Source organism: Sorex fumeus, unplaced genomic scaffold (genome assembly GCF_029834395.1).
Source record: "Sorex fumeus unplaced genomic scaffold, SorFum_2.1 ptg000100l, whole genome shotgun sequence".
Lineage (NCBI taxonomy): Eukaryota > Metazoa > Chordata > Mammalia > Eulipotyphla > Soricidae > Sorex > Sorex fumeus.
The window spans coordinates 3,166,446-3,189,518 of NW_026606157.1; positions in this window are offsets into that span (position 1 = coordinate 3,166,446).

Consider the following 23,073-nt stretch of genomic DNA (forward strand, 5'->3'; position numbering starts at 1 on the left):
ACTTGGAAGGTGATTACTCATACGCGATGACTTTAAAGAACTAGATTATATTATAATGCAGTGATACTCTACTCCAGCACCTTCAATAGAAATGGAAGTGTGTTACAATATAGAGCTTCAGAAATGCAAACTTTTTTTGTTCTTTATGTACAAATGTGTTCTTTGGATCCTGGAGTTATATATCTTAAAATATGTTCCAAATATCACACCAAACTTCGTTTTCTTCATTGATTTGTTTATGGCATGTCTCACAGACACTGAATTTTGCCACAAGATACTTTGGAGTACTACTAAAGAATTTGGAAATTATGCTACTTAGCAGCACATTGAATGAGGAATAAGATGTTCATAAAGCAACAAATCCCCAAAGACTGAGTGAGCAAAAATATTATTATATTAAACTATAATTGATTCAGAATTCAACTAATTCAGAGTTTATGATCTATTAGCTGGTGGTGTGCTAGTAATTTTAAAATGTATTTGTTTAAAATAATTAAGTAATTTAATGGATTATAGTGTAATAGATTTGATTTTGGGAGAAAAAAGACTGATAATTATAAAAATGTCTAATTTCTTCACTGAGAGGCAAATGGAAGAACCACTTATTAGGTTGGGACTTTTTCTGCTGAAATACTTGTAAGAAAGCTTAGAGGTTATTTAAATGTATTTTCTCTAATTCTAAGGTTGTCATGATGCTAGAGATCTCTAATGTTTAAAAGGTCAACGTAGATTTTGATTAGAAACATTTGAAACGCCCAACTTTTAGAACTACTAAGACAAATCATTCTTGTGGGTAGCAGCAATGAGCTTTTATGAGTAAACATGAGGTTTGAAGCTGAACTCTCCCTTCCTGGGCAGTGAAGGTGTGGAGGGAACTTTAGGTGTAATTTTAGCCAGAACTCTTAGTAGCACGGTAGCACTGTCCTCCTGTTGTTCGATTTGCTCGAGTGGGCCCAGTAAGGTCTCCAATGTATTGATAGAAAGACACTAGGAATTCTACTTTTTTTCTTTTTGGGTCACACCCAGTGATTCTCAGGCATTACTCCTGACTCTGTACTCAGAAATCACTCCTGGTGATGATCGGGAGACCATATGGAATGCTGGGAATTGAATTGGGGTTGAACACCCTACCCATTGTGCTATTGCAACAGTCCCAATACTAGGAATTCTTATCTATAATATGTTTTTGGTAGATATATCAGGTCTATTTTCATTGCATATTATACATTAACTGGAATGTCTGGAATTCTCCGGTAAGTTATTCAATTATTGAAATATAAAGAAGGGACTTTTCAAATGATTTTTAAGATAAATCCTTCTGAAAACCTCATGTATCAGGCACAGAGAAGTAATACAGGAAGTAAGATCTTTTTCTTGCTTTCAGACACTCTGGACAACCTAGTTCCAACATCTACAAGGGTACCAGGGTGTCTTAGGAGCAGAGTCCAGAATAGCCCCTGATCACTACCAGATGCCTCCCTGTCCTGCCAGTCCCCAAACAATCAAAACAAACAAACAAAATATAGCAACAGAGCCCCACATGTATCAGTTGCAAATTACATGTGACCCATGCTGTAAAATATATGTTTGGAGTTGCTGGTTTGGAAATTCTGAGGTCCTCTAGAGAAAGACTATACTGAAATCTGATTGTGAGTCACCAGTAATTTTTTTTTTTTGTCTATAAGGAACGAAGATACATCCTTTCAAGGAACTTTGGACGTTTTAACCATTTGTGATAATACTATGGTCAGGATGAACTTTCAGAGGATCAATTCTACTGATATACACTTTTCAGAAAGAAAAAACTGGACGGATTGTAAAACATCCCAGTGATGAGTTTCTGGAACATTTACTTGAATGTTCTTGGTGAAAGTGGCAAAAAACTTGGGCCAAATAATGGGATTTGGGGGAAAATTGTGTTGTGGGGAAACATTTAAGAGAACAGATAAAGATGGTAGTAGAAAATTAACAAATATAAACAGTCTCTGGACTTTGCATGGAGTAAAAGCTCGCCCTCAAATGACAGCAACTAGAAAAAGAGAAAGGAAAAGTAAGAGTTTTTCTTGACTCATGAAAGACATTACAGTGAGTAATCTGTGAGTACAGAAGTTGGTCCTTAAGAGGGGACACTTCCTGTAGAGACACCTGATGAATTTCTGCTGCCATGCCTTCTTAGAATAAGCAATCAAGGAATAAACATTCAAATATATAATTTTAGACACAACTGAATAAGTTACTTGGATGGAAACAGGCAATAAGATAGAGGGCCCCTAGCAATGAGTGTCAGGAAGTAATAAAACCAAGAAATGATCTGCAGAACAGAAATTTATCTGTCATCATCCCCAAAGCATGCATGTTGGACCCCCTTGGAGATGCAGCGGGGACTGAAGCTTGATAAGACTAACCGGTGTCAGAGCCAGCTGCCCAGGAAAGGCTGGAGGCCCTCAAGAGATGAGGCACTTCTACAGGAACAAGAGGCACTAAAATAAGAATTTGAAAAGAGACTGTCAAAAGCTCAAAGTCCTTTTCCCTTATCAACCCCTAGGAACAGCCTTATCCACATGGAAAGTCCCAGACATGAGCAGGCTGGGAATACCCCAACCCAACCAAGAACCAAAAGCTGCCGTGCTCTCTCCCCTAGGAGAAGCACACATCCGAATTTGAGATGTGTCTTTTTTTTTCTTTTTATTTATGATTCTTCTGCCCCTCTCAGAGAGCCCGGCAAGCTATTGAGAGTATCTCGTCCGCATGGCAAAGCCTGGCCAGTTACCCGTGACATATTCCATATGCCAAACACAGTAACAAGTCTCACAATGTTACTGGGCCCGCTCGAGCAAATCAATGAACAACAGGAGGACAGTGACATGACAGTGATTTATGAGGTACCTTCTTCTCTCTCAGTTGTGCAATAAAACTACTTCATAACTCATCTCCTTCGGAAACTCATTCCTCCGAGGAGGAATCTCGCAGAGGCCAGGACTGACTTTCCTTCTCTTCTTAAATAGCATTTCTTGCTCCTCCCTGAGTCCTTTGTTCCCTCAAATATCTTAGGAGCTAGGAAGCTCCTGCCCTGCATAGAGTGTATAAGTCTGGCACCCGCCATGTAAAGAAAGTGGATCTCAGGTGTCCCTCAAGGGCCGCCCTCTGGGGACCCTGTGTGCATTCTGTGCAGGTGTTGAAGCCTCTTATCACCAGCCCAGAGCCCTCCACCCACTGTCTTCCCCAGGACACCAGCACAACGGACAATGGCGTCTTCACAACCCCACCAGGCAGCTATGCAGCTGCACCCGAGATCCACTTGAGCTACGCGGTACACAAACTGGCCCCCAGCACCCACGTTTTGGGTGAGCGCTGGCCTTAAACAGAGGTGAGAGATAGTTCTTTGTCTAAGGGCTCAGGAAGGGAAGTCGGGCCTGACCTCTGCCCGGGTGTTCTAGCTCTGTCTTCTCTCCTCCCAGAAAGTTTAAGAAGGAAACAAATAGTGACGTTTGATTGGACTTTGGGTCTTTCCATTATCATTTCATTTTATTATTCCATGAAGATCATTGCTAGGAGCTCCCTTGGTGTTTAGGTAAAAGCTAGAAATTATGATGAGAGAACACGGTAAATATCTGTGGTTCTATTGCTCTTATCAGAATGCAAGATCTGAATGGATAGTGCATTTCAATGAGGGTATCTACCTTTAATTAATTAATTAATTAATTAATTTATTTTTTGCTTTTTGGGTCACACCAGGTGATACACAGGGGTTACTCCTGGCTCTGCACTCACGAATCACACGTGGTGGTACTCAGGGGACCATATGGGATGCTGGAAATCAAATCTGGGTCAGCAGCATGCAAGGCAAACGCCCTGCCTGCTGTGCTATCACTCCAGCACCTGCTTTTATCACTCTACATAGAATTATATACTGAGATTTCTTCCTTCCCTTTGAGTTAGGCATGATAGGAAAGGAATCTGGAGAACTACCCAAATGCTTTTGTGAATTAAACTGTAAGCAATATAGAATTCTGAGATACCATTAAAAATACATCATTGCTCTGTTTAAGAAAACGGTAGTAGAGGGTGTGTTCTTAACTCCCTTGTAAGAGCATTATTTTGCATAATCAGCAGTTAAACAGGCACTTCCTTTTATGTCTTCAGCCGTGCATGATAGAAAAAAGAGGACACACGGGGACCAGAAGTAAATGGGACCCCTGTTGCGGGAGCACCATGATGGATTTTGTAAAAGGGTCTTTTTTACCTATTTAGGTACCCAACCCATCACTATCTGCATTTGTGAAGAATGGCACTCATTCTGCACACATTCAGCACCTTTATATTTTAATTTAAAGTCATGGTTTCAGAATTCAATGTGGACATTCATGATCATTAAGAAGATACTCTGCCACATTTGAGATCTCATGATAACTGGCCCCTAAGGAAGCAATACAAGAGGCATTAAGGATTGCTGTCCTATTTGAGGTATGTAGACTGATTGATTTACACAGGTTTATTCTAGATCTGGCATATGCCATCAAATTTAAGCAGATTATAGAGGAAAGAGCCACAAGAGACATACTCAAACTTTGAGAAATAAATTGATATTCCTTACCCTGGTGCTATTGAATTTGGCCTACTAAAACTAGTTGTAAAAATGGCATTATTTACCTGGGAATACAGCTCAAACCTGTTGACTAAGAAGCCCTAAAGTCCCAAGTCTCTGCAGCACATATTGAAAATCCAGATTATGGTGCCAAAATCCACATAGTAGAGCATTTACCTTGCATGTGGCTTGCATGTGGCCCACCTGGGTTCAATCCCTAGCATTTTATAAGATCTCCTGAACACTATTAGGAAAAATTAATTCTAGATTAATTGCTTAGGTATTTTTTTGTATAAGAGATATTTTCAGTGAGAGAGAGAACAGAGGATTGTTCTGTAAACTGGGAGATGCTGAGAAGTAATACAAACACACCATTAAGACAAGAAACTAAATCTACTGGCTTAATCCACTGTGACCCAGGAATTGATCCTATCAACAAGCAAATTCAGATGCAAAGGAATAAGCAGTGAAGAATGAACTACAGAGGCACACAGAGGGGTTAACAAGTTGTCCTAGGGGCTCCACGTACTCCTACTGCATCCTACTTCCTCCCCTGCCAATTTCCTCCAGATAGTTCAATTTGACTTGATAAAAAGAAAACAGAAGACCCAAGTGGATCACGATCACAACCATCCTGTTATTCGTTGATTGCCTCGAGCAGTCCCCAGTAACGTCTCCTTTGTCCTAGCCCTGAGATTTTAAAAAAAAGTGCCATATTCAAGGCTCTTTCAGAGTTAGGAGAATGAGACCCATCATTGTCACTGGTATTTGGCATATTGGGTATGCCACAGGGAGTTTGCCAGACTCTGCCGTGTGTGCAGGTTACATTCGGTAGCCTGCCAGTTTGTCCAAAGTAGGAATGAGATAATAAGATGTCGTGTGGCCGCATTTGCGGCTGCGTGCTTCCAGGAGCTAAATTTTATAATCTCTGAGTCTTGGCCGTTGATGGGATTACACAGCGCCAAGGGGCCAGTTGGTGGGTGTAACCCCCGCCTACTGGAATTTGGAGGATCTGGGTGGAGGATGCTCAGTCCCCATCCGAGTAGGCTTGGAGATCTCAGCCTCGGGACCCGCATGCCTTTGTTTCTCTGCCGGTACCTTCATGTGTGCGGAGAGTGGTCTCAGCATGGTGGTGGTTGGTTCTGGAGGTCTTCGGCTGCCGGAGCCCTGGTCGAGGCGGGGAGGAAACTCACCCTGCTCCCCTCCAAGGGGCCCCGGCAAGACAGCCAGGCGTGGGGGCAGGAGACTCTGCACTGTTCTCTTCCGGGAGCTGGGTTTTATAGTCTCTGAGACTTGGCCGTTGATGGGATTACACGGCGCCAGGGGGCCAGTTGGTGGGTGTGACCCAAGTGGATAGTCTAGTGCTAATTCCAAGACTTGACATCATACGTAACTATAGCTTTAACCCCACATCAGTTACAATCTTCCCTGAAATATTGTCATAAATTTCTCAGTATGGAATCTCCTCTCATCTTCTCTCCCCTGCTTTGCTCTCCTCTCCTCTTCCAAACACTCCCCTATTTTCCTCTCCTCTTTCCTTTTGCAGGGGGCACATCCTGGTGCTCAGGGCTTACTTGTGGCTCAGGGATCATTACTGGGAAGCTCGGGGGAAGTTGTGGGATGCCACAGATTGAGCCTGTGTTGACTGCATGCAAGGCAAATGCTCTATTGCTATCCTATTACTCTGGTTCCTCACTTTGGAGTATTCCCATCAGCACCAGAAAAGCAACTCAAATCACCAAAGGGATATGGAATAATCTGCTATATATTTTCCTTCCCCATACATTTGAAGCAATCCCAATCCCATCTACCCTTTTTCTGCCCTTAACAAGCTTTTGTTCTGACCAGTTTTTCTGAGCACCTTTCTGGATGCCAGAAGAGATGCCACTGATTCTTAAATCACTAAAATACAAAAGCCAGTGAGAGATTCTAAATGGATTTGGTTGGTCTTTTGTTATCCACATGACCCTGTGCTGGAGAAGCATCTCAACTGTTTCCTAAATGTTGTTAGATCATCTTACTAATCTTCCCAGAGTTGTCTTCTATAGTATTTATGGGTCGAATTGAGCTCACTGAAGAAGGCTGACGGGAAGTGAGTTTACATGTAAAATATACTTGCACAAGGGGTGGATAGTCCAAATCCAAACCTTGGGATGAATTTGCCATGTTTCTTTGACTGTGACATTTCTAAAGCCAAAAGTCAAATACTCTGGATATAATGAAAAAAAAAAACCTTCCAATTTCTGATTTTACAAACTCATACTGGGGTAAGAAAAGTGAAATGTATAAGAGATCAAAGGCCATTGTTACTTAACTGTGAGCCTGAAGAGAACAGCACTTTATAGAGATTGCAAACCAAAGTGTGATCACACTCCCCATGCATTTTAAGGCCTGTGAAAGAATATCTGATTTCTTCTTCTTTTTTTTCACAAGTCATATAGTAAATAGATAGCACTAACAAAGTCAAATATTAATAACCAAGAACTGCAGATCCTCAAATCCCCTGTCCCCTAACCAGCAAAACCCATAGAAATTTACACTGACCAAAGTAAATAGAAAATAAAAGTCAAACCATTTAAAGGGTTGACATTTAGGGATGGAGCCAGGTACTCACTTTCTGTCTGAATCACCAGTGTTATAATATTAACAGAAAATAAGTGATATTATAGATATGGTGTAAAAGTTATTGCTAACGTCCATGAACTATAGCATAATTAATATCTACTGGTGATTATTATCATTTTAAATTTCACCTTTTTTTTCACATAGTACCTGCCTTTTCTCTTGTTTTCCTAAATAAGATAAGTATTTTATAGAGAAACAGCTTCCAGACACAATCACAGGGCTGGTGAATAAAATTCACTTTGCATATTTTTTTATTGTAATGAACTTGGTGGAATAATCTACCATTTTTTTAAAATCTGTTTTACTGATATTTTTTCTCATTTTTAGTATAACATTAAAGCAATTCTTTTGGATATGTTATTGCACTGATTCAACAAGCATAAGTTGTACCATATTCAATTATTATAGGATTGACCAAAACTAGTGATTTTATGATACATGCTAGTCAAGTTATAATAAATATTGCTTTTGGGTAAATTCAGTTTCTGGATTTCTCCTTAAGTATTCTATAAAGAGAGAGTAAGGAAAAATATTGTGTCTTCCCTAGTCAGATAAGCCGAGGCCTTGGTGATGGTTCAGGTAGGGTGAGAAATGAAGGATAGCAGGAAGAGAGAAAATGGACAGGACACTGCCCAATGTCAGAATCGTGTTCTGTCCTTTACTATTTGTTCAGAACTCACTCACTTCCGGTGTCAGGCAATCACAGCTCAGACCTGAGTTCTTTGTTTAGGACACATTTGCTGCTCTTTCTCTCTCCTTGTCTTGACTCCTTTGATGTTCACTCAGCTCTCCTGAGAAAAGGGATCCTTCATAAATGAATCTTTTTTATAGGAGTTCTACAGAAAGCCTATTACCTAATCCTTGGAGAGTTGTGGAATCCCGCATGACTGTTAATCTCTCAATGCTAAAGGGGAACTGTCTGGACGCCCATTCAATTGTGATTCACTGGTTGCAGGTTATAACAACCCCGACCTGGGACAGAAGTCTTAAACTTAGAAAGTTCATTTTTTGTGTGGCTTATAAGAATAGGTAAAAAGTTTCTTGAATTTGTCATCCATAGATACTAAAAGAAATTAGAGCAATGTGTGTGACTTTGAGCTTTGGCATAGCTGCATCAAAATACATAACGGTTTATTTAAATTATATAGACTATGGAGTCTGGTTTATCCTCACTGCATCATTCTCTGATAAAGAAGGAGAAAGAGGGAGAGATTTGATAATGAGAAGAGGAGAAGGAAAAGAGAAGGGAGAGGAAGATGAGGGGGAAAAGAAACAAGAACAAAAAAGTAATTCAAAGCAGGCCAGTGTCATAGCTCATGGAGAAGTGATCCCTGGGGCTCCGAAGTATTGTGTAGAAGCACACCTTCAAAATAAATTTAATTATTAACTTCGATAATGTGCTCGCCACTTGTCCATCACTGTGTAACCCTTTCTTTTATATTCGTTTCAGTTTTTGCAGTAAATTGGTGAATAAGAATGATTTCCATTTTTGAAGATGTGGAAAGTGAGATTAGAGAATTTGAAATGTGGAAACTCTCCTGAGAAAGGGTGTTCATTCTTTCTGTCTATTTTCTTTAATAGACAGGTAAAATCTGAACCATGATTGGAAATAGCTTCTTTTTCAACTAATATGGGAAATATCGGCAAGTGACCATTTTAATAACTGACTATGTAAATAAGAGAAGCTTTAAAATAAAGCACATGCTATGTAAATAGTAGCCACATAACTGTAAAATCATTTCCCTCTAAATATTTCAATGGGTTTGTCCAAAATCTGTCCTTGAAAATATCACTCAGTCTAAAGTCACAATTTATACACACACATTTCTAGGACCAAATTTGGCCTGACGCTTAACTAGTGTCTAACTGTGATTACATCTGTGGCATTGAATTTTCGTATCAAACTTGTCAGCGTTAAAACTAAACTTTGTAAAATCTTTTTAATTTCCATAGGGAAAATATTATTAAGAGTAAGTTGGTATTTCAGAGAGACTGAGAAAAATGTTTTCCTGAATCTGAAAGACATGTTCTCTCAACTCAAAGTGGGGGGGGGGGGGGAAGGCAATTTGAAGAACAATGAAATATTGTGAATAAATAAAAATGCTCCTCTTGAGATTGACTTTTGAAAATAACTTTTAAAAATATTTTGAGTGGTGCTAGGGATGGGATCCGAGGCCTGACACATGGTGAAGTCTCTCCCACTGAGTTACATCTCTCCCTGAGCTTGACTGTTGAATGTTGAGAGGTTAAGTAACATGGTTCTGGGGAATGGGGACGACATTCACTGTTATCTAAGAAATACCAAGCATTTGCCCAGTTTTTCCCCTGTTACATATACCATTCATAAATAATTTGCTAGTAAGTGTAAAACGAATAACCCTATCTTTTCTGTACAGTGTGTCTCACACCTCAGTTACAAAGCTGGCTTGGAACAGTTTCCTGTTTTGTTGAAGGGAGAAAATTGCTATTAAAGATCATTTGCATGTGCATTTTTCATCACAGTTTGATATTTGTTCTTATATCTTCAGTTGTAGCATCTTACTTCATACTGAACTTCAACTAGAGAGATGTGATAAGCCCAATGCTATGAACATTTTCTGTTCCTTGGTACCGCGTTTACCTTCTTTATATGTAAGTTCTACCTTCATGTTATCTTTACTATGCCCATTCTTCACAATTATATTCATTCACTATTTGTAAACTCTTCATCGGAAATGAGAACTTATAAGTCTGGATCTCCCATACATATGGGTTGAGAATAGAAAGTTACAAGCAACCAGCATTTTAATTGTTTTAATTCAAAATCAGTATTTGGCTGAGGAATTGAGAAATTTAGTGAAATTGGATAATGTGAGCTAGTCTAAATTTTTTAAAGCTATGAATTAACTCATCCAACCTGGCATTCCAAAAGTTTCAGTAATATTTCCTGTTCAAAAGGACTTTTCTGGACCAGGACTGTGGCTAAATGTTTTGCATGTGTGAGGTCCTGGGTTCAATTTCCAGTGCCTTGGAGCAGTCCAGGAGAGACACTGGTCACCACCCAACCTGATCACTCAGAGCAGCACTAGTGTCAATAGGAGTCAAATTCATTCTCACCTACTTGAGGCCATGTCCATGGTCCAAGTCTCTGCCTTCACAATTCCTCCAAACCATGTTACTAACTTCAAAGGGAAGATAGACTTTTCTTTTTTTTTTCTTTTTGGGGTCAAACCTGGCAATGCACAGGGGTTACTCCTTGCTCTGTGTTCATGAATTACTCCTAGCGGTGCTCAGGGGACCATGTGGGATGCTGGGAGTCAAACGGGGGTCACTGTACTATTGCTCCAGCCACAAGGTAGATTCTTTGGCTCCACTGTGTTTGTTGTTTGGGTGAAGACATGGTTTTTCTTGTCATTGTATTTATTTCCTAGGTACTGAGTTGATCTTTATGTACAAGTATCAAGAGCGTTTGTAGGCTGAAGTCAATTATGAGTAGCTGGGAGATCAGTTGTTTATTCAGGGAAATTTTAGAAAAATTCTTCCAAGAATTGGTGCTGAAGCAATAGTTCAATGGACAGGGCTCTTGCCTTGAACCTGCCTGGCCCAAGTTTGATCCTGGCCCACAAGTGGTTTTCTGAGCCCACCAGGAGTGATTCCTGAGCACAGAACCAGCAATAAGCACTGCCAAGTATGACCCAAATCCAAAATAGAGGAAAAGAATTCTTACATAAATCAAATGCAAAAGTCCACATGACAGTGAAGAGGAAATGGATTTTATATTCTCTGAATAATTTAAGGTTTTAAGTCACCTCTAACAGTCTATGATCAGGTGACCTTATATGGATTAAATATTTTTTATTTCATATATAATAACTTATTTTCAGTGAAAACAAAATACATTTTCCTGTAATTTGGTATTGAATTTTATAACAGCAGGCAAATCTTTCCAATACTACGTAATTTATGGTGTAACTTCGTGTGACATGATCAAGAGCCATAACTTAACTGAACATATATTATTTCTAAGTTAATATGACTGAAAATCAGTATGTCTGAATTCTGTTACACAGAAGAACCAGGAAAAAAGTAATTACTTCCATTAGAACACTCCAAAATCTTTTTATAGACTATAATCAGTGATATGATTTACTCTTGAAGTGCCGCTGTGGGACAAGGAACATTGATAAAAATTCTATTCTTCATTGCAATGGATGATGCTGCAGACTCATCATCAATATATGCTTCCTGTCATCTTACTCACTAAATTATCCACAGTTTTTCTCGTCCTTTCCCTGATAACCAAAGCACTTGCTTGAACAAACGGGGAACACAGCAGTGTGCAGGTGTAAGATACACACATGAATGTATATGTATACCATTTCAAAGACCTTGTGTAATTAAGACAGCTTGTTTCTTAAAATCAAGAAAACAGTGATTTTCAAACTATTGATAGTAGAAATAGAAAAGTGTTGTAAAGATATCAGTATGCATTCTTTGATTTAGACCTGGTTCAAAATCAGAAATGCATGTAGAGTCATTCAGAAATATTAGACTTATCATTAAGTGAGAGCTGGAGAGTCTAAAACATTTCTCTTAGTATTTTTCATTCTTCAAAGTCAAATCAAATAAAAAAAGTTCTTCAGAGAGGCAGGAGAGTTAGACCCCACAAAGCCATGCTCTCTTGGCTCTGTGCTCAGGGATTGCCCCCTTGATGGTGCTCAGGGTGACCAAGAAACCAAAGATAGTGGGTCAAGTCAGCCATGGCCAAGGTAAGATTCTACCCAGCTTACTTTCTCCAGTCCTCCAAAGTCAAATTTAGATCCAGGATATAACACACAGAATAAACTATATTGTTTCAATTATTTCCTTAATATGTAGAGGACTTGATGTGTGTAACTTTAGAAAATTGCTAATATTCTGAGCTGGAGCAATAGTACGGGGGTAGGGTGTTTGCCTTATACACGGCCAGCCCAATTTGATTCCTGTCATCTCATATTGGCCTCTCACGAACTGGCAGGAATAATTCCTGAATCCAGAGTCAGGAATAACCCCTGAGCATTGCTAGGTGTGAGTCAAAAAGGCAAGAGAGAGAGAGAGAGAGAGAGAGAGAGAGAAGCAGAAAAGAAGAGAAAAAATGCTAATATTCCCTCTAATTTACAAACTACTATTTCCTCTGGGATATTTTATACACTCAAATAGGGCAAATTGGAACCAGTTTCAGATGTACTTTCCACTAAAGAAGATGCTAATTTCTGCATCAAGAACCTGAAAATTATCACAATGTAAATAAAATTACCAATTACATTTTGTGCTAGGCTGTGCTAGGCATTGTTTTTTTCTTTTTAAGATGAAATGCATAGCTTGTTTCCTTTTATGAGTTCATAACCTTATTATTAGAATAGTAAGAAGCCAGACTATTTCCATACAATGTGCAAAGAAGGATTATCATAGTATCGCAGATTTGTGTTTCTGGTGAGGGGTTCATGCCAGGTGATGCTCAGGTTATCCAGCTGGCTCTGTTGTTCAGGATCATTCCTGATGGCTCGTGGGGGATGATATGTGTTACCTTGGCTGTGTTTTAACATCAGTCCCAGTATCATAGGTTTCAGTGGAAGCATATGGATAAGGTTGAGTGTAATGGTAAGAATGAAATGGAGTATTACAAGGTTCATGGTGATTGAAGACTCCGGCACCAATGGGGCCATAACTAGAGTATATAAATAAATATGAAACCAAAAAGAATGTTTAAAATTGTTTCTTTAATAGCCTACCTTCAGAAGGCCAACCTATATTGGATGATAAAATTTCTCATTGGCCTGTAATTCAAAGAAAATCATAAAAAAACAAAATTGTCTGAAGATAGAATTAAATGTATTATTAAAGCATATGTTATTCCCACCAAATACTGATATTCCTATACATTTTATATACTGATGTTTTTAAATAATCCCGCAATCACTTCATGTTCAAATATGTCTAGTCTTGTAAATTTCATAGGAATTATTACAATTTTTATATGAATCATGGCAAGCAGTTTGAGTGGGTGAAAACAGACAGATGGTAGAGCTGCATTCACGATGTTAAGAGTGACTTTCACGAGAGAATAATAATCAAAATAATGATGAACAAGCTTTTGTCTCAGGAAATAATTTTAATTCCATATAAAATTAGCATTTTTTTACCTAATTTTAAAGTGCGCTAGCTGCACCAAAAGATCTTGAAGCATTTTAGTATAGTTAACTAAAGCAAAAATACACCATAAAATGATTTAGCTTGCTTCTGTGCTGGTATACAGAAGTAAGACTTAAACATAACTTTAAATATATTATTTATACAAATATTTTCACTCACTTTTACTGTATATAATCTTATAAATTTATTTAGATCAGTTTATAAACTTATAAAATTGCACAATTAACACCATGATATGTCTAATATCTTTCTGCTAACAGATCTTGCTTTTATTCAATGTATTTTTAACCTTAACAAGATAGTAAAAAAGTTAGTTGATCTCTAAATTATAGAACTTGTCCTAAATATCATTTTTATTACTGAAGATATGTTTTTAATAGCATGCTTACTTTGGCATGAACAAAAATAACGATAATTAAAGTACAAATACTTTTATATGTTACCACAATTTAGATAGGCAATATTATTGCAAATTATATAATTTGTGTATAGTTTCATACTTATATATAATATAAACACTATATAAAACCACTGCTATATTGTTAAAAATGGTTTGTACCAAAGTGCTTTGGGAATAGATACATAGATACGTTACTATGATTTTCAGAATAAAGTTGAGAAATGGAAATTTATGTAAATCATATAACTCAAAGCCTTTGTTTTAAAATCCAGTCTTTACTAAATAATAAAGCATTCTTCCCAAAGATACATTAACAGTTTCTTCATTCAATGTATATTCATTTAACCCTTGCTAGATAATACACATTGGGTGTGCAAGATTCCTATTTTTTAAATTTATTATGTATATTTTATTTTTGTACTTTTGTTGAGTCCTTAGTTTCTGTTTTGTAAATTTGTTCCACTCTAAAATGAAAGACAGAGTTACAAGAATTGGTGTTTTTCTGAGTCATCAAATGCAGATTACTTTAACTAAGAGTACAAATGTCTTCAAATGGGGGTGGGTGGGAGGGATACTGGGATTATTGGTGGTGGAAAATGGGCACCAGTGGAGGGATGGGTACTCGATCATTGTACAACTGAAACCCAAGCACAAAAATTTGCAAGTCTAAAACTGTACCTCATAGTGTTTCACTAACAAAAATAAAAAAAAAATAGTGTTGTCACTATTGCAGTGAAAATAGAATTTAGTCCATTTTATGAGTCAGTTACCATGGTATACAAAGTATATTGCACTTTTCATATCTCATTTTTCTTTTTCCTTTTTCTTTTTTTTGGGGGGGAAGGGATGGTGGTATAAAAGACCCATTGTTGCTTAGGGCTTTCTCCTGACTTGCCAGGGATTGAATCTGGGTCAGCCGAATAAAAATAACACATTATGAATTTGTCTAGATGAATAGTTTTTGAAAACAAGTTACATTGATGTATAGACCATTTTCCATGTAAGAAAAAAACAAGAATAGAGATTGGAGAGATACTAGTATAGGTAAGGTCTTGTACCTGGCTGACTAAGATTCTTATTTTTAACAGTAGATGAACAATAAGTTACAATTCCTAAGGAGAAATAAAGGATATTAGCCACATCACTTACTGCGTGCAGAAATCAGTTAAAATCAGACCACTTGATTATGTGCTCGAGAGTTTTGGAAAGAAGATATTTTAATCTAGTTATCGGTTACATGAAATTCAGGCTGACAGAAGAAGTTTCTTCTTCTGTCTACAAAGATATAAATGCCAAGGCAATTCTGAGATATTCCAGAAAGAGAAAGGACTGTGTGCGTGAAGTGGAGTTCTAGAAGAAAATACAGGATTTCTTGACACAAGAATGACAGATCTAACAGGGCTTCATAAGAAAAGGACATTAGACTTTTTTCTGCATGCCAAAGGTTATTAGGCTTTATTCTGCATGGAGGCTTTTAATCAAACAGCTGGATGATCTACTGTACATAAAGTCATCTTGCCTTCTAGTGTGAAACATTAGGGGTAGTGTTGAAGGAGGGTCAAGGCTAATGATGCAGAGTTCTGAAGAGAACCAATACTGACCTAGATAAATGCAGTGACTTTTTGTCATTGTTGCTTTTGTTGTTTGTTTGGAGGTCACACCTGACTGTGCTCAGGTCATACTGCTGACTCTAGGCTCAGGGGTCACTCCTGGAGGTGCTCAGGGGACCCTAAAGGGTGTCAGTGGTTGAATCCTGGTCAACAGCTTGCAATGCAAATGCCTTACCTGACAAACTACCCCTCTGGCCCATTGATACAGTGTTTCATTTATTTGATTATTGCTTTGAGATCATTCCTACTTGTGCTCAGGGACTACTCCTGGTGAAGTCTGGGAATGATATGAATGCCAGGGATTGAACCCTGCTTAACCACATGAAAACCAAGTACCTCACAGGCTGTACTCTCTCTGGCCCCCATCACTTAAAATTTTTTTGAGGCAATAAAAAATATGGCAATATATGTATTATATATTTGGATGTTAATTTAATAGAGATTGAAGATGGGTTGAAAGAGTTTGGGATAAGAAGAGAAAAACAAAAGGAATCTGGGGCCAAAATAGTGGAGAAAGATCAAAAGGTATTTCCAGTTATGAAATAAAGCATAGACATGTAGAATATAGCATGGTGACAATAGTTAATATTGTAGTATGTTTTTGAATGTTGCTTATCGAGTATATGTCAAAAAGTCTCATCAAAAGAAAAATATTTTAATAATAGCATATGCTGAAGGATGCTAACTAGACTTGGTGTGATGATGAGTTCCAAACATTAAACATGTTTTATTCATAAAACTGATGTCAATTATGTCTCCGTAAAATAATGTTAAAAAATTTGGTGTGGTTATAAAGCTGAGCCAGAAAGAATAATTTGTCAATTTGAGGATTAAAAGTTAAAGTTGGTGAAGTAAAAAGTGAGACATATCTTAGATATCTCCATAAAAGTGTCAGGGCAGTGGTGTGTGATTCTGAATTATTAGAATGAATGACCAGGTTCACATGTACAAATAGGAAAGCCATTTACAAGCAGATGTGCTCAAAGTTATTCTCTTCTGTAGGTCTAAGTGAAAGCAAAGAACCATCAGGTTAAGACCCCCTGCAGAGCTCTGCCAGGTGTGATGCTATAGGCAACTACCTCCCACCCACCCATATACTGAAGAATTGGAGAGCCACACTCAAGGCAAGACCCTGTACTATCTTGTACTATCTCTCTAGACCCAGACATTTTATTTAAAACAAAATTTTCAACCACTCCCACATTTAGCTGTGCCACTCATATGGGTTCACAACACTCAGTTTATGAAGCAAGGGGGTCGATATTCTAGTGGAGAATGGAGACGAAATAGCCCTTGAGTTTCACTTTCTCTGCTCTTCCTCCCTGCCTTGCTATGTGTGTTTCATACTTTGAGTCCTCCTGGATAAGGTTTAGAATTGTAGGCATTCTCATTTAGCTTGAGTGCATTTATAGCTGAGTATTCCTCCCATAGTGCTCTTTGGGGATCCTTCTGGAGTCTCTACCATAGTGGAGGATAAATCACCGCCAGCATCCTTTATGAGGTTAAAGACTCAGGTTTATGGTCATAATCTTTCTCAGCCTCTAGGTAATCTAGTGCTTGCTAACACATACCCCTCCCCCTCCTGTCTTTTCTGCCTTCAGAGGCACATCTCACTCTTATGTAGCCCCTTGGATAGTATCGAAGACAATTTCAGGCCAAATATTTTATTTTTTCTCTTGTTGACCACTTCAGATTCTAGAAAACTATGCAGACATTCTTTGTCTCATTACTTTGGGAGAGTACAGGTCAGACTCCAGCTGTCAAAGTAGCTGAAAGGTCAGTTTCTCGAACCTTCGATTTGTTTCTTTATTTGAGGGGTGATGCACCTGGTGATGCACCTGATGATGCACCTGGTGATGCACCTGGTGATGCACCTGGTGATGCACAGGGGTTACTCTTGGCTCATGCACTCAGGAATTACTCCTGGCAGTGCTCGGAGGACCATATGCAATGCTGGGAATCAAACGGGGTCAGCCATGTGCAAAGCAAACACCCTATCTGCTCCAGCCCCAGAACCTTGGATTTCTTTTATTTTTTTTTTAATTTTTATTAGTGAAACACCATGAGATACAGTTGTAGACTTACAAATTTTTGTGCTTGGGTTTCACTCATACAATGATCAAGTACTCATCCCTCCACCAATGCCCATTCTCCACCACCAATGATCCCAGTATCCCTCCCACCCCCCATCTCCCCCATCCCAGCCTGCCTTTGTGGCAGGGCATTCCCTTTTGTTCTCTCTCTCCTTTTGGGTGCTGTGGTTTGCAAAAGAGGCATTGAGTGGCAATCATTTTCGGTCTATAGTGTACTTTCAGCACGCATCTCCCATCCTGGGCGGATCCTCCCAACACCCTTTACTTGGTGCTCCCTTCTTTATCTAGTTGCCTTTTCCCCTAGCATGTGCAGCTGGCCTTCAAGCCATGAAGTGAACCTCCTGGTACTTATCTCGACTATTCTTGGGTGTTAGTCTCCTATTTGTTACTTTATATTAGACAGATGAATGCAATCTTTTTATGTCTGTCCCTCTCTTTCTGACTCAATTTACTTCACATGATACTTTCCATGTAGTACCACTTGTATGTAAACTTCATGACTTCATCTTTTCTAGCAGCTGCATAGTACTCCATTGTGTAGATGTACCAAAGTTTCTTTAACCAGTGATATTTTCTCAGGCACTGGGTTTTTTTTCTAGATTTTGGCTATTGTGAACAGCGCAACAATGAACATAGAAGTGCAGCTGTCATATTGACTATCCTTTTTGCCTCTCCTGGATATATTCCCAGGAATGACCCATGTGACTCCAGTGGTGCAATCGGTCAGCACGTGGTACTTATAAAATGGCTCAGCTTTCTTAAGTGTGAGTCAGACACCAGTGACTAGTTCTCAGAACTGCTGAGATGCATGAAGTAAGCAGCTTCTCAAAATCTGAATGCAAGGATAGATTGCAAAGCATCCTCACTTTCTCATACTGGCGACATTCCCTATTTAACTAACACTGCAGATTTCACTCCTCATTTTATAATCAGCCACTGAAAGAGTAACACCATTCCTCTAAACCTGCTTTAGTAAGGTGGTCTCGAGCGTGACTTTGAAATGTTAGTGTAAATCATCTTGTGATCCCAGGAGAAGCTTAGGCTCAAATATTTTACTTTTATATATGGTATCACATTTGTTTTTCATCTTTTTTGTCACTCCATTCAACTGAAGTTTAGATAATTGATCAGGTTCTATGTAAAAGGTAAAGGTAAAGGCCCACCCTTTGATCATTGATTTGCTCGAGCGGGCCCAGTAACGTCTCCATTGGAGACTTTTGCTGTTACTGTGTTTGGCATATCGAATACGTCACGGGGAGCTTGCTAGGCTCTGCCGTGCGGGCGAGATACTCTCGGTAGCTTGCCGGGCTCTCCGAGAAGGGCAGAGGAATTGAACTCGGGTCGTCCATGTTGGCTGCGTGCAAGGCAAACGCCCTACCGCTGTGCTATCGCTCCAGCCCCAGGTTCTATGTAAAGCTTTAAAAAATACATAAACTTTGTATTTGAAAAATTGTGACTTTCTGAAAAAACTGATTTGTGTTTTTGTGAGATGAATTGTCAGCAGTTTAACATTGTACCTCAATTCTTTTGGCTCAGTCTTCAAAATAATGTAGAGTGAACTGGTGCTGTGTAATGACTGATTTTACAGAAAAATGGCACAATCACCGTTTTAGGGTCAAAGAAAATCAGGAGTAGGTTAGGGAAGCAGAAAGAGTACTAGGGTTTCGGTTCTTGCTTTGTACACTATAGACCACGTTGACCCTTTGCGCCTACCATATCTGGTCCCCTGAACAGAACCAGAGTAATCCCTGAGCATTGGTGGGTGGTGCAAACCCAAAGCAAAATTCTTTTCAGAAAATCAAATAATCACAGATTACCCAAGAAATAATTACATTGATTCTGTACTAGCCACTTCACTTTAAGATAAAGTACTGAAACCTTTATATTTCTTACTCCATCTTATAAAACTGATTAGTATTAAGACCTGTGCTTACTTAAAATTTTTCTCCTTTATACCATGCTGTGTGTTATTTGCTATAAAACGGCAAATGAATTTCAATAATCATTAGAAAGTGTTGAGTCTTTTAAGTGCACGGCAATGTTCTTCAGAGAACTCCTTCAAAACAATTATTATTGGAGCGTGCCCAAACTATCATCAATTATACTTATTGCAAGACAATTATAATTTCAATTTCCAGAGGGTGTGTCGGTTAAATTTCCCTTTCCTTAATTGACAGCCTGCCAATTGTTTTAATTTGTCGATGACCTAACTTGCCAGGATTAAAACCTGAAAATCCTTACAATTTTCAACGGTTGCTTTTCCTCCTGTAAAGAGAATAGATGTCACTATTAGTGTCGGTGAATTTTGAAAGGTGGGCTAGATGGGAGTAATAGTGGTGGTGAATTTTTAGAGATGGCTGGATGCGAATTTCCATCAGGAGTCTCCTGGCCTCTCTGACTCTCGTAGACTTAGACAGTCACTCCAGGGCAAGCAAGGAGAAATGAGAAAACGCAAGATCAGGTCTGCCACTGGGTTTCTATTAACCCGAGTGGTCCCTTCACAACCTAGGAAGTGCAGAGAGTGAATGATGGCCCAAGTGGGGCAGGACAGATCGATTCCATAATTTTTACTCACTGTTTCTCCTCAGCCCTAACTGGCTATTGATTGGATGAGTTGGAGACGGGCAGTGCCTCTGGGACCCCAGGAGGACTAAGAGGAAATTCCCTCCCTCCACGTGGTAACACCTTCAGGCTCTTGTTCTCATTCACTTTACAGAGGAGAGTAAAACAAACCTGAACAATGAAGTCATCTGAAGAGAAATAAATTCCGTCCTGCAACAGAAAAGTCAACGCACCTGAATACTTAATTCCAGGTTCCCGTTCCAATTCCATACCTTAATGACCACAGACACTTCACACAGACTCATGCAGTTCTAAAGTGGGGGATAGGGTTGCTTAAAGATGATTTCATCACATCTCTCTACCTAACATGGAGGGAAAATGAAGCCCAGAGGTAATAATCTACTTGCCTCAAAGTTCAGGAAAATTGTGCAAAACTTTGTTTTCTAATGCCTAGTCTAGCTATCTCTATTCTTAGTCCTCTTCCTTCTGAGAGAGTTATAGGAAAACAGGCCTTTGCTTTAGGTCATCTTCCCTGTTAGAACTAAACTAAAACAAAAAAGACACCTCTCCCCAGAATAAAGATATATCCAAATTAATACATGTTAAACAGAAGAAATGAACAGTAACTTGGGCTTCTGCTACTAGTTCTAACAGTAAGACCCATGCTCGCTACTGACCCTGATCACAAGACCAGTTGGCCTGAGTCTTGGTGAGTATATCTCTCCTAGTCAAGATTAGAACTTTGTAGAAAATTGTTTACACTATGTTTTTTTTTCCTTCCTGTCTAAATAGTACTCTCTTGAAATATTTTCTCCTCAGCTTTATTCTTTCCACATGTTCCCTGTGGAAAAACCATACATCCCTGCAAGAGTGAAGAATGTTAAGTGTTTTAGCTTAAGGGAAAGGAAGCCACTGACTAGACTTGTTCAAAAATTTCAAAATTTCAGTGGTGCATATAAAAGGTCAGCTGATGATTCCTTTTGGAATGAAAGTATATCAGAGATACAAAAGCCAAGGGACAAGAGATTGTCCAAGAATGTGCTTCATTAGCGATGCAAAGCCAAGAAGGATTAAGTCATTGACAATCCCATTCTCAATATTAAAAATATTGTTAGATATTTAATAGATAGCACTGCACTGTAGCATTATCCTCCTGTTGTTCATCAATTTGCTCAAGCAGGCCCAGTAACATTGTGAGACTTGTTGTTACTGTGTTTGGCATATTGTATATGTCATGGGTAGTTTACCAGACTTTGCCGTGTGGGAGATAGCTGGCCTGGCTCTCTGAGAAGGGCGGAGGAATCGAACTCGGATGGCCCAGATTGGTCACGTGCAAGGCAAATGCCCCCTTTCACTAACTAACTAACTAACTAACTAACTAATTAACTTTATCTAAATCATAACTCCATTTTTAATGTACCTTTCAGTCTCTTAGTGACCCTTCTTCTGGGCTCTGACAGTTTTGTGATCTACCTTATGATGGAATAAAATTTAACATTAAGAGATGTGATGCTTACTTTGAAAAAAAAAAAGAAGAAAGCTGACAAACAAAAATAAAATGTCCTGGCACAAATTGTTCTCTATCTGGATGAATCCTGTATTGGATGAAATACGAGGTGCTTTTTGAAAAAAAGAATATGATTTTTGAATGATCTAGCATCCATATTCTTAACAAAAAAATATTAACATGCTTGACTATGTAATTACGTGTGGCAGTGCTATGTATTGTAGAATGTTTGGAAGCTCTCCTGTTTTCTAACCCCTACATACCAGTAGCACTTTCATCAAGTTGTGACAAACAAAAATACACCTTAATAATGACCAGTGACCTATTGGGATAAGCTCTCACTTCTGAATGAGAACTAGATCATATGAAATCCTAGTGAACCCTAACGTTATTATCTTATTTATTTCTCATTTATTATTTATGTCTCATATTTCTCATTTATTTCTTATTATTTTCTTATCTATTAAATGGGCTGGAGAGATAGCATAGTGGGTCGGGAATTTGCTTGCACGTGGCCAATCTGGGTCATAAAGCCGACCCAGTTTCTCTCCCTGGCAACCCTGGAATACCTGAGCACCTCTGGTACTGAATTCTGAGAGCAGAACCAGGAGTAATCCCCGAGCACTACCTGATATGGTCCCAAACAAAACAAAAAGACCTTGCTAAGTTTGAATGATTTCTCGTTTGGAAATTATGTCACTTACCATCAACATATGAACTCCGAGTGTGTGTGTGTATGTGTGTGTGTGTGTGTGTGTGTGTGTGTGTGTGTGTGTGTGTTTTAATGGCAAATGGGAATATCACCTTTCTGTGTTTCTTAAAAATTGATGGAGAAAGCTATTAGTCATGATTAGTCTTGTCCAAAGGCTGTGGGCAGCTACGCTATAGCATTCATAGTTGGTGGCTAATTCCCCAGTTTTCATTTTATCCTGGTTCCTGATATTCACTTAATAAATATTGAGAGTTCTATCTTCACAATGTATGTGGATTGAGCAAAAGTTAACTACGTACCTTTTAGCCATGGAAGCTTTGGGTTATATATAATTTTAACATAAGTATAATTATGTCAAATATAGCAAAGAAAAATTTAAATGAGGTTATTTTTAGTTGACAGAGTAATTTAAATTAAATATACAATTAGAATGTTAAGTGATCACTTGATCACTTGACCTCCCGTTACTCATTGATTTGCTCGAGTGGGCACCAGTAATGTCTCCATTCATCCTTGTCGCATGCTAGTGTAGCCCAATGGCGTCTGCTCGTTCTAGGAACATGAAGAGCCTCAAACCAATCGTTCAGGGTCTTGATGAAGAAGTCTGACCATCTCATAGGTGGGCGGCCACATGATCTTTTAACATCCCGTGGAATCCAGTCGGACATCTCCAAATCTCATTACTGTCCAGTCCATCTGATTTTCGATGCCTTGACAAACAAGACAACATCCCTGATTTTTGACCATTGACAGAGGTCTGAATTTCGGATTCTTTCTCTCATTTGAGTGAAACGTGATACTCCAAGCA